The sequence below is a fragment of the Excalfactoria chinensis genome, chromosome 12 (genome assembly GCF_039878825.1).
Source record: "Excalfactoria chinensis isolate bCotChi1 chromosome 12, bCotChi1.hap2, whole genome shotgun sequence".
Classification (NCBI taxonomy): Eukaryota; Metazoa; Chordata; class Aves; order Galliformes; family Phasianidae; genus Excalfactoria; species Excalfactoria chinensis.
The window spans coordinates 7,318,437-7,332,930 of NC_092836.1; the positions used below are offsets into that span (position 1 = coordinate 7,318,437).

At 42.6% G+C, this 14,494-nt stretch overlaps 1 protein-coding gene across 1 annotated transcript in view; it reads right to left on the reverse strand.

Moving 5' to 3' along the window:
* The window catches only part of PTPRG (protein tyrosine phosphatase receptor type G), a 379,786-nt gene that overhangs the window by 272,014 nt on the left and 93,278 nt on the right, over positions 1 to 14,494 (reverse strand). The gene's annotated exons all lie outside the window — the stretch shown is intronic.

The following is a 14,494-nucleotide window of genomic DNA, read 5'->3' on the forward strand; positions in this document are numbered from 1 at the left end:
ATACATCCCTTCAGCTTCTCAAGCCCACCTACCTGTGCAGGACACCAAGGCTAACTGTTTAGTAACAGCAGGCTGCCATGGCACTGTGCAGACATCCCTAAAAAGCTGTGCAGGAGGCTTGCAAAAATATTTAGGTGTCATTTACAGAGCCATTTTACCAAGATTTTTAATGTGCCTAAAATAGCCAGCACCTCCATCCACTGAAAGTTTGAAGAGTGAAAGCCTATTAAGAAAATTGTATGAAAAATGCAAGACATTGGACAGGAAAGTGGCATAACGTGCTCTGACAAGAATCAGGCAAGTACTGAGGGACTAAAACAGATTTTTTTGTTGTTTTTGTCTCACTTTCAGACACAGAAGGACTTAAAAGACACACATTCCAGGGAACAAGGCACATCTGCTTACAGCAGTCTTCTAGATCTGATGACACTTCCCTCCACTCAACAAGCAGTGCTTGAAAAGACAGAAATACGTCTGCTTGGGGACAGAAGCCATTATTTTATCAAATCGATTACTGCTGAAACCTTTGAGCTCTAAACACGTCTTCACTAAAGTCCTATTGGCATCTAGATAAACAATTATCTTCTTACAAGTTCCAAAGACATACTAAAAGTAATAGCACCCCCTGGTTAACACAGAGCTAATTGATGCCAGAAAGTCAGGCCATAGGATTCTGCGATGTTTCTGTTCAAACCAAATCAGGCATCCTAACTTTGTCAGGGATAAAGGCAAAGACCTTCAAGGATTCTCTTGTAAGAAAGGTACTCCATGCGATAATAGAGGGAAATTTTATGGAATCCCAGTCCAGTGAGGATGGCCAAATATAATGGAAAAGTCAGAGTAACTTTTTGTAATTAAAAGGAGAGAAGAGGAACTGAGAACTGAAGAGAAGGATTTCTCTGCAGGCACTCATGTTTTAGAGAGCTCTAGTTGTCAGACTGAGGCGGGTGGCCATTTTAATCAACCTGCTTAGCATTTATTTTGCATATCTGTATTAGATATGAGTTCTTAACTACTTTCTGAAAAGCCCTTTTAGTGCAAAGACCGTCCCCTCTACAGCATCTCCTCTCGAGAGCTCTAAGTCAGTGCCCCAGAATTACAGGGATCTAGGCTAAAAAACAATGAACTTCTACTTAATGCCTTTCCATGAGCGCAGGACGTTCATCTCAAGTCAAAAAACAACAGTGATTACTGAACCTCAGCCTACAGCAACATAAACTGTTTGCTCAGCTGAAGGTTTATCAGGCCCCAGACCCACAAAACTGCTTCCCTCGATCCACCCCTCTCTTTTTTAGCATCTTCCTCAGCTAACACAGCTTCTTCCAATTCTTATAACCATTTTTCTAAGGGGTCCTAATTTATGCCAAGAAAAACAGTCTGTTAAATGGCATCATTAGACTCACATGATTTCTTGTGGTACTCGTGAAATTTTTGGCCTCCTGCATACCAAATGATCCTCACAGTTACAAAGAAATTGGTATAAACAGCTGCGTTATTTTGTGCTGTGATAACTGAGGAAAAACAGCCCTCAGTGACGAGCCATCCTTTGTTTGAGGAAAAGTAAATGGTTAAGTAAGGAGTGCATGAATACGATCTGCAGACAAGGCACTGATTTCTTCACCAATGTACCCCAAACTTCTACCCAACCACAGAAAATGGCCAGCAGCTCACTACCAGCCGTGGGCTAACAGCCTTGTGACAGCGTCCATGTGCAGCCTGGTGACACGCGTCCGTAAAGATCTGCAAGAAGTTCCCAGGGTTTAAGTAAAAGTAACTGAGGAGTTACTTGCATGTGACACAGATTCAGCACCAGTGATGAAAATGGGAAAAAAGTGAGAAGTGGGAGCACAGAGGAAGGAGCAGCTGGAAGCTGAATCATTGCTTGGTTAGGAGACTGGAGGTGACAGGCAAGGAAGAAAAAGCAGTATTCTTTTTCTACCTCTTCTGAGCACAGCAGCACACTTTTAGGGAAGCAGCCCCAAACCGATCCGTAATAGTCTTGCTGCCAAGGAAGGATGTTTTGAGAAACATCTAAACTTTTTTTTTTATTTTTTCTTTTTTTGCAGGATTTGGGTCTGATCCAAAAGCCTGACACAGTCACTAGAAATGGTTATTGGATTAAATTCTTAGACAGCACAGAAAATAGCAGGCTGAAGAATCTTAGCAGACTTTCCAAGAGTATTCATTCATGTCTGGCTTGGGAAAAGTGTGTGAAGTGTCAGACAGAAGCAGAATTCTGCCAAGAAACGTCAAATCTGTGTTTGAACCGCAGAACAGCTGGCTGCAACAGTACTGCCCAGAGAGGCATCAAGCATACTGGTACTATAACCAGGAGAAAATGAGACAAGTACACAAAACAATGTGAACCAAATGACTTCGTGTCACCTCAGTAAACTTTTTCCATCACGCATAACACAAAACAGCAACTCGGAGGAACTTCTGAAAGGCAGAAATGTCAATTCAGCACCCTGCTCAGGCTGACCTTTAAGAAAGAGTTTTTCATTTGCACAACCATTTTCTATCAGAATAGAAAATTCCTTCCCAACTCTCCACTTCTGGAGACTGCTGGGGAAGCGTGACCACAAGAAACAAGTGAGATGGCCTAGCAACCCCAGGAACTGCAGGTTACTGTATCACCAAGCTACATGCAAGCTCCATCAGCCATTTGGACAGGGGAAAGCAAGTCTCCCCACTCCTGGCCCAGCTCCTCACAGCTGTTCTACTCTGAGCACCCTCCCGGCATCACGGTGTGACTGAGCGCAGGCAGAACGCACTCCAGCACATCACGTTTCTGCACAATTGCTAGCAAAGGGTGAAACAACGCCGGCTTTCAAAATTCCCATGGCAACAGCTCCTTCTCACCGCCAATTCTGACTATGTTGGCAGTCGTAATGCTAGAGCCAGCAGCAGCCTGCAGAGGAGATGTGAAGCCTGTATTCAGGTAGTGTTGTTCTCATCTAATAAAACATTTACAAGCACTAACTACTGACCACGGCTGGAGAGGTAACCTTGAACTATGGCACCTGATCGGAGCTCCGGTATAGATCCTTCTGTGCTCCTTCTATCTCTGCACTTACACACTTACCTAAAATATTGAAAATTGGCTTTTTAAGGTCAGTAGGAAACCTTTAAAAGCTCTCCAAATAGAACTGAGGTCGTGACTATTTGTGGTCACTGACGTTATGGCAATTTTCGTACCAGGCTGTTAGTCCCAAGAACTCGACAATTTCTATTCCAGAAATGACATTCAGTCCACTGAAAACTTCTAGAGATTTAGCTCTCATTCCGCAACCTGATCTGTTTTGTGCTGTTCCAAAGCACTGCTGAACATTTGTTTAATTTCACCGCAGAGCTGGCTGAAGAAATCTCAGTTGTACAAGGCATGAACTCAGAACAGCGCAGCATCTGTACTTTCCCAGTGAATATATATATTGTTAACACTACTGCATTTGTAAAAGCTGCTAATTATTTCTTTCCCTATAAGAGATATATATATATATTCTGTGCAGTATTTTTAACTTTAAACTGGGAAAGGTCTGCTGTAAGGAACAAACAAACAAAAAACCAACCAACAATAAACTACTGCATCAGTCATGACATCACTTGGGATAAGCAATAACTTTTAAACAAAAGCTTGAAGAGAACTACAATGGTTATCACACTGATTTCATGCACATTGGGTGCCAGGGCCCTGACACGACTAAAACCATAGATGTAATCTGATTTTTTTTTTACACAGTTATTGATGTGTATTAAATTTTATGATTGCTCAAGTGGCTGCAAAATTTGAGCTTTCAAATTCATTCCGTATAAACAGAATTTGAACCAAAGCCTGTAGATTTTTTCCCCAAATTTAAATGTTTCTGTTCTGCAGCACGCGTTTGGCTGGGGGAAAAAAAGGTGTCCTCAGCACAGTTAACAGCATCAGCTTGGGCATCTAATCTCTATATCATGCTAAATATTTTCTTCTTTGAAGTGATAAAAATCCAGCTGTCAAGCATTGCTTGATCTGACATAACGCCCGGGGAAAGTTAATCAAAAGGAAGCCTTATAGATTCCCCCTACTGAAATCCACCCACCTGAATAAGCACAGGTTAGAATTTTTCTGAGGTAAAGAAACTCTGCTGTCACAGCCCAGTGTTAATTGGCACAAAGGTTTGAGAATACCTTAGTTTTACTGAACTGCTTTGATTTCACGACATCTGAGCTGAATTTCCTTGCTTCTTTATAATCCTGTCTTAACTATCACCGAGTTTCAAGTGAGAAAGAAGCTTAGACAGATCTATATCAGTGTTCATTCATGCCAGACAGACTATTGCATTTTCATCTCAAACAGGGTTTGAAAAAAATTGAGATTAAGGGCAGAAGTAGCAGGGGGAGCACTGGGAATGCTAATCCTGCTCTGCACCTGTGCAAGAGACAGATGATGATTAGTCACCAGCCACCACGTCAACAGTCTCTTGTTTTCTTCTCTTTATCTGAAAGAGTCAGAGAAGTCTCATCTGCCCCCTCCTATGTGGGTCTGTGAAGCAGACGCAATGGTAAGACAGCATGCACTCCATGCCTTTGATGGATCTTCTCCCAGGACACTTCCTTCCCAACTGCTACGTGAAGTAGGGACGTTAATGATTCAATGATGAAAGAAACCAAATTCACTAAAAAGATGCTGCTCTGCTTTACTTTCACACCCAATTTTGTTGCAGTGGCTCATTATCTCGTGCCTCGAGCCCTACAGCATTTCATTTACTGGTCGCAAAACGCCCTGTGCTGCTTCGTTTCCCACTCATGCTGCTGGTACCTCAGAAGTCTGGATATCCTCTGTTCTTAGCAGATGAAAATACCATCAAGACTGTTGAACGTAAATCATCACAGATCTCTATGCTCTACTGGAAAACAGAATCTGAGAAGCAAAAGCAGGGGTACATGCTATCAAATCAGAACCAAATTTTATAAAATGGCTGCTGGACAGTGATTTTAACAAGGGACCAAACACTTATCTTCATTATTAGGTTATTATTATTTTACAGTTAGGTTCCGGTTGGACTTGATGATCTTTAAGCTCTCTTGCCACCTGAGTAATTCTATGATTCCATGACACTCCACTCCACTAATACCTTTCTCCCAGTCTTTTCTCAGAAACCTACCTAAACAAAAACCTCCCAAACATTGTCCACGTTTTACATTACAGCACACAAACCTTAATCTTAACTTCCTCTTTACAAGTACTCACACAGTTTCCAGTGTGTAATAAACATTATGTCTTGTTAAAGATAACCAGCCATTAGATATTTTTATTAAGATTTCTCATAAATTCTCCCTTCCAGTAGCATTCATTCATGTCAATTTGTCTTCCTGTAAATGAAGTCCTTCGCTTTCTCTGTATTAATGGTTTCTCTAGGAGATCCTGGTATCACTTTGGATTAAGCGAGCAGAAAGCTCCAAGTCTGCAGAATGTATTTATGCTGTAAGGTCTTGAAAGCACATTCTTAATCCGGTGAAGACAAAATTCTCAATCTGTTTTTGTGCAGTGCAATACACGTTCCTCTTTTCCATCAATTGGCTTTGCTCTCATATCCACATTCAGTGAACAGAAAAACCCACAACAGAGTTCATGGACTTGTAGAAGAGCGCGATTATCAGAGGAGGAAGTTAGAAATGCATGAAAAAGATATACATTTTTTTCCCTCAGGGCATTTAAGACAAAATCTCATTTCACATTCATACAGCTTTGCTCACGGATCACCCGTACAAGAAACAAGACGTGGAGAGTACAAAACTAAACCAACATGCTTTCACCAGCTGTGTATTTGGTGACTTCCATCCATGGCAACGTTACATTATACCTGTGTCAATTCTATCAACACCAATTAATCTAAAAGTAACCTCCTCCTGAATCTTCCCTTCAGTACTTTAAAGCTAAATGTTATCTTACAAATCAAATTCCTTATCTGGTTGTCCGAGAGATCTGTTTGGCAATCAGGCTCTGCTTACAGAAGTTGCCTGCAGGCGCTGTTCTTCCTTTACCTGCCCTGTTTCTGACAGTTCAAACTGTGAGCAGTTTAAGCCTATGCTCTAACAGTTTCATATAAACCCTGCAGGGTTTCAGCCCAGGGTTTGGGTTTCTGCCCACCTACATGCAGCAGAGGGAGCAAAATACTCTTACAGTACATCTCAGCACGACCCCACAGCCCGGCCCATGGTAAAACAATCTCCATCAGCATACACTGGCAGGCTGCATGGCTTTAAATCACAACAGGAAGCAGTCAGGACAGGTGGCTGCAAAAATTATTGGATCCCAGGGAGCCCAAACCTGATTTTTTGGAACTGATTTTGTTTAAGAAATAAGCTTTCCCTGTCAGCCTCCAGGAGAATAGTTTGCTTGAAAAACCCTCTCAGAGGCACTGGCTGGCAGGATGCAGTCAGATATTTCCACTGCTTTGGTCTGAAAACCATATAGGAATGGCATTTAGAGTTCCACTGATTTAAAATAATTCACCCTTCGTTTAGTGAGACAATGTATTTGCATCAAGATAATGGGATCTAGTGTCTAAAAAGTCAGCAATACAACCTTTTGTGAAAGCGAGCCTTGGGGAGAAAGGGCACAATTATTCAAGAAAGTGTTTGCAGGAGGGACTGTGCCATGGAGCCGGCTGGAGAGCTCTGCCTTATTATGGGTGTTTCAGGAAGGAAGATGTGTGGAAGCAAGGAAATGGAGGGTTGACAAGAACAGATAATGAGACCCAAGTCTATCACCTCTAGCTGAAAACTGACCTAAGCTGAAAAGAAGCAGAAACCACAGGCTCCACGTGCTGGGAAACAGGGGTCACTTGGCTGCTGATGCTGCTAAGCACCCTCATCCTGAGACACATCACCAAGCTCTAAGAGGCCTCCAGAACTCTGACCTGCCTCTCCTTCAGGTATGAACAACCTGATTAGAACGGGGCTACCAGGTCATACTCAACAGCCCCTAACTCCACACAGAGAAGATTCCAATGCCCATTTTTACTTTTCTCCCCACTAAGCAAACACGCTTTGTTTCAGAAGCGCAACCATCTGGATGGATGCTGTCTGCTTCACTCCAGCATTGCTCCCCCAGAATGCAGAAGTCCAGCCAACAGCACATTATCATGTTTGTTTAAGCAAATACTCCACTGCACGAGGTCACAGATCCAGCAGAAATACCTGGGGACTCTGTCTGGGTACAGGCAATGGCACAAGGGGTCTAATCACATCCTCCACAAAAGGCAGAGGATGCTGATGAAGGCACAAGGCTTTTCCGTGGACAATAGAAAGTGTGCTTTATTTTTATTTTTTTAAGACTTGAACTATGAAAAAACCTCAAGAGTGATTTAATGAAGAGGGATTCTGTAGAGCCTGACAAATGCTTTTCAGATAAAGGCATTAAAATTCCACGATTTGCAAAACACAGATTATTCTAAACTCTCCTGTAGAAGTGAAGGTTAAATGTTTTGGAGCTTAAAGTTAAAAACAAAAAGCTACAAAAACAGCCCAAAGCTCCTGCAATGTTCTATTAAAAAAGCCAAGAGCTGTGAGTGCAAAGACAGCCCTGCCCTGCCTGCAGAGCCACCCCAGCTCTTCCCTCTCTCCCAGTGCCAATGCTAACAGGCAGGTACCCTCACCCCGCCTGCCCTGCAGGTTCAATAAACAGCACAGTGCAGAAATGGCAGCTCCTGCTCCAGCTACCTGGGGCCTCACTGATGAGAAATGACACGAAGCACCTGCTGCCATGCCTGGATCGGATGGGTGTGCTACCGCTTAGAAAGGGATGGTGCACATCTACAAACCTTGATTTCAGCTCTCAGTCTTCCACATGGTTTGGGACATACAACTGCCTGAGCCACTTCCATGTTCTACACGCTGGGGGGAGGGGAAAACCATTGTATCACAGAAGAGCTAACAAAGCAAGGATTTCTTAAGCATTCCTTCAATGAAGTCAAAGTTGAACATAACAAATACACAAGGCAAACTGAGCTCAGCAGGATTTTTCTGGCCCAGACCATACCCGAAGATGTGATGGTTAGTAACAAATGTTTTCCTTATGAAGAAGCACAGTGGAAACAGAAGTAATGGATGCACTAGAGATCTTTAAAACAGCATTACTGTGTTCCAGACTAATCAGGCCCATACAATTTGGTAGAAAATTAATCATCTAGGACTGAAGTAATAAAGTCTCCCTTGGATGCTGCATCTCTGCTTGGCATAGACCCAGGCATGCACACTATGTCAGATGGCTGAGAAAAAGAACCATGAGGAAGACACAGAAATAGGCATCTTCCCTACCCGAGTGCCTCAGGCATTCTCTCCATCACTCCAAACAAGGAGTCGGAATGTCTCCCATCACAACTTCCCTGGATTTAGTGCAGGTTCAAGACATCTTTCCGTGCTCTTTCAGTCATACAGCAACTGAAAGTTTCGTTATAATCATGTCTCAAATTTCTATCACAGTTAACTTTATTTGCTCTTAGTTCTCGTTCCCAAAAGGCACACATGATACTAAAATAGACAAGACCGGTCTGAAATAAAACATTAACTCTTATTGACTGAATAATTTTCTCATTGAGAGTGAAATGAAAGCGAACGGCATGAAGTTAAACAGTAATGACTTTTCTGCAAAACTTCTGGTAAATGAATATCGGTGCTGTTAATTGCTATTAATTCTAGCTTAGTTATAATCTGCGGTATGGGCTATCACAGTTCTTTTTTACAAAAACCACATCCAACTCAGACACGCTCTGTTTCCTGTTGATGCCACCCATGGTGGGGCTGTGGGCACAGACCAGAGGCAGCTGCTGGGCACTGCACGGGGCATCGCATGCTTCTTGTAATGGGCACAGCCAGCACAGGGGTGGTACTGAGGAAAAACATACTGCTGTCCCATTATGCCTCTTAGCCTCTTCCTGCTCCTGTGGGGATGCCAGAATGTCAGGAAGAGATTGCTCTCAGTTATCCTACGGGTAACAAAACACTGAGAAACAGAAGGGAGGGGAATATCTGCACCTCCTTTTCTTCTTCTCAGGAGCAGGAACAGACACAGGCTAGTCCCAGCACTACATGGTAATATAAAATCAATATAATCACGGTGAACTTTGTCACCTCTTCCTCAGATGAGCAGGTTTTTCATTTGAGTCTCTTGCAATTTTTCTCTTTGGAAATAAGTTCTTCAGTTTCCAGTCTGCCTTTAAATGAAATAAAGCCATCCTTGGCCCCAGTGCAGCAGGTAAGCAGCTCTCAAGAGATGCAAGATGCAGAGCAAGCTTCCATCCGCAGCTCATCCCTCCACTCTAACACAATGATTTCCATTAATATTTAGGTCTCAAATATTTATTTCTAGTCAATTAAATTAAACATTACTTATCCTACAGGGAATTCTTCCTGTCCATCAACAGAGAAGAGAGAACGAAAGTGCATTTCCTATACCTACTAATAATGCAGTCACACCTAAGGCTACAAAGAAATCCTTCCAACTAGATACAGAAGCCTTGGAAACAAAACATACAAGGAAAACATAAAAAGATCCTTTTGCTAGCCAACATAAACAAAGGACCTTCTCTGCCCCAAGGAGCTTACAGTAACTTTCCAAGAGACAGTAAAACGTAACATGAGATGAGAAAAGCACAAATAACACAGGTGATCTCTTCCATGCTGGATTTCAGGCACCTGGTGATCTGACCCAGGCTCTCTAGCAGTGTCCCAGGACATTGTATCACTAAGGCCATGCTTAAGGTGTATAGCAGGACGATTTACAGCGGAAATCACCAGCCTTTTTAAATTGGTGTTATTGTGTGCACTAATTCATACATCTCTCCTACAGCAAAACCTTTTTATTACAGAATTTCAAAAACCAATACTTGAATTTTAAACTTTAATATGAACTTACATTTTAAAACATTAAATTATCCAGCGAAGCGGACGAGAACGTGAAAAAAGGCCATTTCCTCCATCATTCCATTAAATTTGAAAGTACTTATTTATTTTAATAAGTTGAGATGTCCATATGCCAGGAAATTAACATCAAAGAATGTTAAATATGCCCAGTATCACTTCTTAAAAGCCTATGGAGTATTATGCATTCTCAAAATTAGCATAACTCAGCAAAAAATACTTTCCCAGCAGTTACTCTTTATTATACATTCCAATACCACTTTGGGACAAATACCGAAAATGTTTATTGTACTCTGCAGGTCAGTTCATACAGAAACACCATGGAATGCAACACTGAATCCTGTCACCAGATAATGCCACAACAGTCTTCCCTAACTTAAGATCCTCTGTTAAGCAGATGGGTCTTTAACTACACACTCTTCCAATGGCTCCTGCACAGATGACCTTCATTGGTACAGGCACAAATGGAAAGCTTTCATGGGCTTCAACAGATTCCTCTGAAGAGCTTTACTTCATTTAGCACAACACCATAGAAAAGTCACTAATAATTTGACCACTTGAACCACTGAGACCTTCCTTAGATTTAGGCACCCACCAGTTGAAATTGAAGGGATCTCTTCATGGAAGCCCAGACCGAACTGGAACAACTCTGAAAAAGCTACTCATGAGACTGCACCATAGTGGATTATTAGACCAGTTTACTCAGGCTTACACATCTGAGCCTTCAAAGTGCTGTTTTTATTTTTACGTTTTTAAAACAACACAGGGAAAGGAACGGCTCTTAGGACCTTCTCCAGCTCACAGTCCTCATCTTGCTACACCCTGCTTCAGCTATTTATGCATTTAACACCAAGACATCGCTCACACTGTACATTTCCTGTACAAGTTTTAGGACTGGAATGACTTTTCAACATTTGCACTGAGAGCAATGAAGTCCTAAGGACATCTGGGGATCTCTTCGCAATATAAGCAGCATCTGAACTATGTACACCAAACAATTCTTTTCAGAAGTGGCATCAAATTCTCTGCAAACTCAACTTCACAGAGTAAATCCTATTCCTCACGGATCAATGTATGACAATACTGTACCACCCAGATAACTGTTTCAATCTCAAGTCTCCAGCAACTAAAATATAAGTTAAAAACACGATCTGAAGTGTTGCAGAAGCTTGCAAGTTAGAATCTATCTGAAAAGTTCACGTCCCCTCTGGTTAGCAACAGATTAACATCTGGCATGTAAGACAGCTTTCCATACCCCAAAGCGGCAGAAGGCTTCAGCAGCAGCCCAAGACACAGCATCAATCTCTGGAGCAAAGGCAGGATGTAAAACTCTACGTGATCTAAACTCTCCCTGACTTCACTGCCAATATTACTGCAGGGCAAGTCTTGCTTCAGTACATGAGAAACACTCACACAGATGCAAAGCAGAGCACCTAACATTAAATTCTTCATTCTGAGCATGTCCACCTACTGGTTTGTTGGGGCAGGAGCTCTGCACAAGGACTGAGCCCAGTGACATGAACACAGCCAAGGGGTCCTGCGAGGTCCTGGTCCAGCACAGCTCAGGTGTGTGGGATCAGCAGCACCCAAGTGATGTCTGTCACCTCTGCTCTAGTGGTAGGTTTGTTACAGATGGGTTGGGAAGGAGGCAGGAAACATTTCTTTCACTAATTCACACACAGGAAAGGGAACAGAAAACAGCCCATATGTCAGTACTGACCATCTTCAAGCATTCAACTGTGGGACATTTCCTTTGTTAACTTTCAAGGAAACTTACACACCAAGACAGTTGAGAAAGCCTCAGAAGTGAGTCAGGAATAAAGAACCCCAGCTGAAACAGTTCCTCCTGAGCTTTCTGGCAGCTAGACAACTTAGACGTTGTCCTGAGTGCTGCAATTACAGCAAGGTAAAACCGGTACCAGTCAGCTGCAGAGAATTCCAGCCAGCTCCAGTACTCTGAACAGCCATAGGTGGAAGATCCAAGACAGCCCCTGGCACCAGTCTAGTCTTTATGACCATGATCACAACACGATCCTACCTTACAGTAGCCATACCACTACAGACGTGAACCTGCAACGTTGTAATCCTTTAGCAGTATGGAGCAAGCATGTATCAAGGCTACATTCAGGGATAAACACAGGGAAGGAAGGCTTTACTTCAGTAGTACCACTCAGAAGAGTTTTGAGAAAAGCCAGAGATCCTAATGTTCACAGCAAAGACTCCTGTAGCCAAAGGCTTGCTTGTTCAATTCAGTCCACCTAGGGATGTTAAAGCAACTACACGCCTCAGAAGTAGCCCACCCTACTGAGAATTCAACCCAAAAGGACTACACAAGCCATCAATGCCTACCACCCCTTTTCTATGTCAGCTGAAGCTGACATCTTCACCTCTGTGACAGAGATGCAGGCCTTCTGATTCATCATGAATGAAATCAATCATCTCACTAACTGACCTGGAAGCACCACCAGCCCACAGCCTATCTCACCTCACAGCCAGACAGTTGTTGATAGATGAGAGCGGGTGGGGAGACACACTTAGGAGACCTTCATTCAGGGTTCAATTGAACTAAGCCCACTTGCTTGACAGAAGCAGTAGCTGCATACTCAGGTGCTCGGCAAGACTTGACATCCCTTTTATACCACAAACCGATGTCTCTCTTCAATACATCATTCCAGTGCCAATACTCTTCCCTAGGTTTGGAAGGCTACTGAGATGACCCTTACGAGCCCTGAAGAGAGAGTTAAAAACACTTCCAGAAAAATCATTCAAGCGCTGTTTAAAGATGTAATTTATATGCACAGCTCTGCACTCCATTGCAGCATTTCATATTTATTTAATTTGATAGTTAAAAGTGTGCCCATCCAACTCCCTGGGCATACGCAGTCTTTAATAAAAACTTCATACTTTAAAGCCAAATGTTCAGTGCATTGAATAGGAAAAGAATGTCTTCCTACTCAAGCCCAAAAGTGTCCTAATCTCAGCGGAAGGTCCTGAAAGCACCAAGAGCCAGAATCACACTCTGCGGCTGAATTGCCTCCAGGAGGGAGCTAAGGAGCCTCACATCACCCATGCTGCTGACATGGCCTCCCCAGGAAGAGACAGTCTCCCAGGCAACCCAGATCTCTTCAATTAGCATTTGATAAGGATGGATGCTTCCTGGAAGAAGCAGTGCAAAGCACTGGGATGCTGCTGAACTTCCAATGCTGCTGTATGCAGCACAGAGCATATCAGAGAAGTTAAACTGCTTTGTCCTTCAGGTCCCACCACATAAACACATTGACTACAGAGATGTTACAAGCATTAAAACTATCTGCCACTAAACTCACTGCAATACAGCTAGGAACCTACACAGATGAAGCTCTCCAACTCTACGTTTCTCCAACAGATGTGATGTGACATTCAGCCTAGAAGAAGAACAGGTCACCTCTACCCACCTCTCTGGCTGAGCTGACAAGGAGCTGGGTGCCAGCCTTCCATGGACAAGGAATGCTTTTCCAAGGGCCATAATGAAAAAGCCCTACAAGTCCTAGATGTGTTACAGACTGGATATACATACTGGGTAAGAGAACAAATGGGGCAGTTCCTGAGGCAGAGGCACTGAAAGGAAGATCATCTCCTGGAGATGAATGGAACGACACAGAACAGCCGTCTCAAAAAATCACCCCCAAAAAAGAGAAGAAACAATTCTACAACTATCTAACATGAACTACAGCAGTCCTAACATGAGCTGCAGTACTGGCTCTGCTCTTTCATACAGAGGCTCCACTTCCATCCTTTGCAGCTCAGATTCTGATTCATGCATTGATTATTTCATGCTTGGACCTTCACAAAAAAATGTTTGTGACCACACTTTTTTCACTTCCCTTTAAAAAGAAAAATAATAAAAAAAACCATTCCCACTAAAGTTCTATTGAGAGATTCCCTGCTTGCAGCGTTTTGTTTCTCACTGCAGTATCCTTGCTCTTTGCATACCTTTCCCCATCATTCCTCTCCTACATGTGTTCAGTTACTTATTAAATCAAGATTAGAAATTCTATGTATTATTGCCATCATTTGATAATGATAAGGCAACAGCAGACTCCAACCTTCTGAATACTATCCAGCACATTTGCTGAGCCTGTATCACAGCCGCTACTCAAATACTCCATCTTTTTTTCTTTGGTAGGTTTTAAATATAAGCCCTTCACTTGCAGAAGAGCTGAAGTCTGAAGAGCTGAAATATTTTATATTCTTTCCTATTTCAATGCCTTGAAATCGGTTAAAATGACACAAGTTTTTGCTGCACTGCACTGCAGCACATTTCCAGAATGGTGGAACAGTGCAGCAGTTGTTGTCTTTCCAGAGGTTTTCTACAAATGTCCCACTGTTTGCATTCAAAGACAACGCAACAAAAAGCGCGGTACAGTGAGGAAGTGAGGGGTTCCCCCTCCCCCAGCAAAAGCAGCTCTTTGAGCTTCATCATTTCATCGTAGATAGCCAGAGCTGTGTGAAGTAAAAACACTTTGATATACTACTGAAACAATTGCATCTGAAACCCCAAAGATATCATCTAGCATCTGTTACAGTTATTTAATACTTTTGTGCTGTGGTA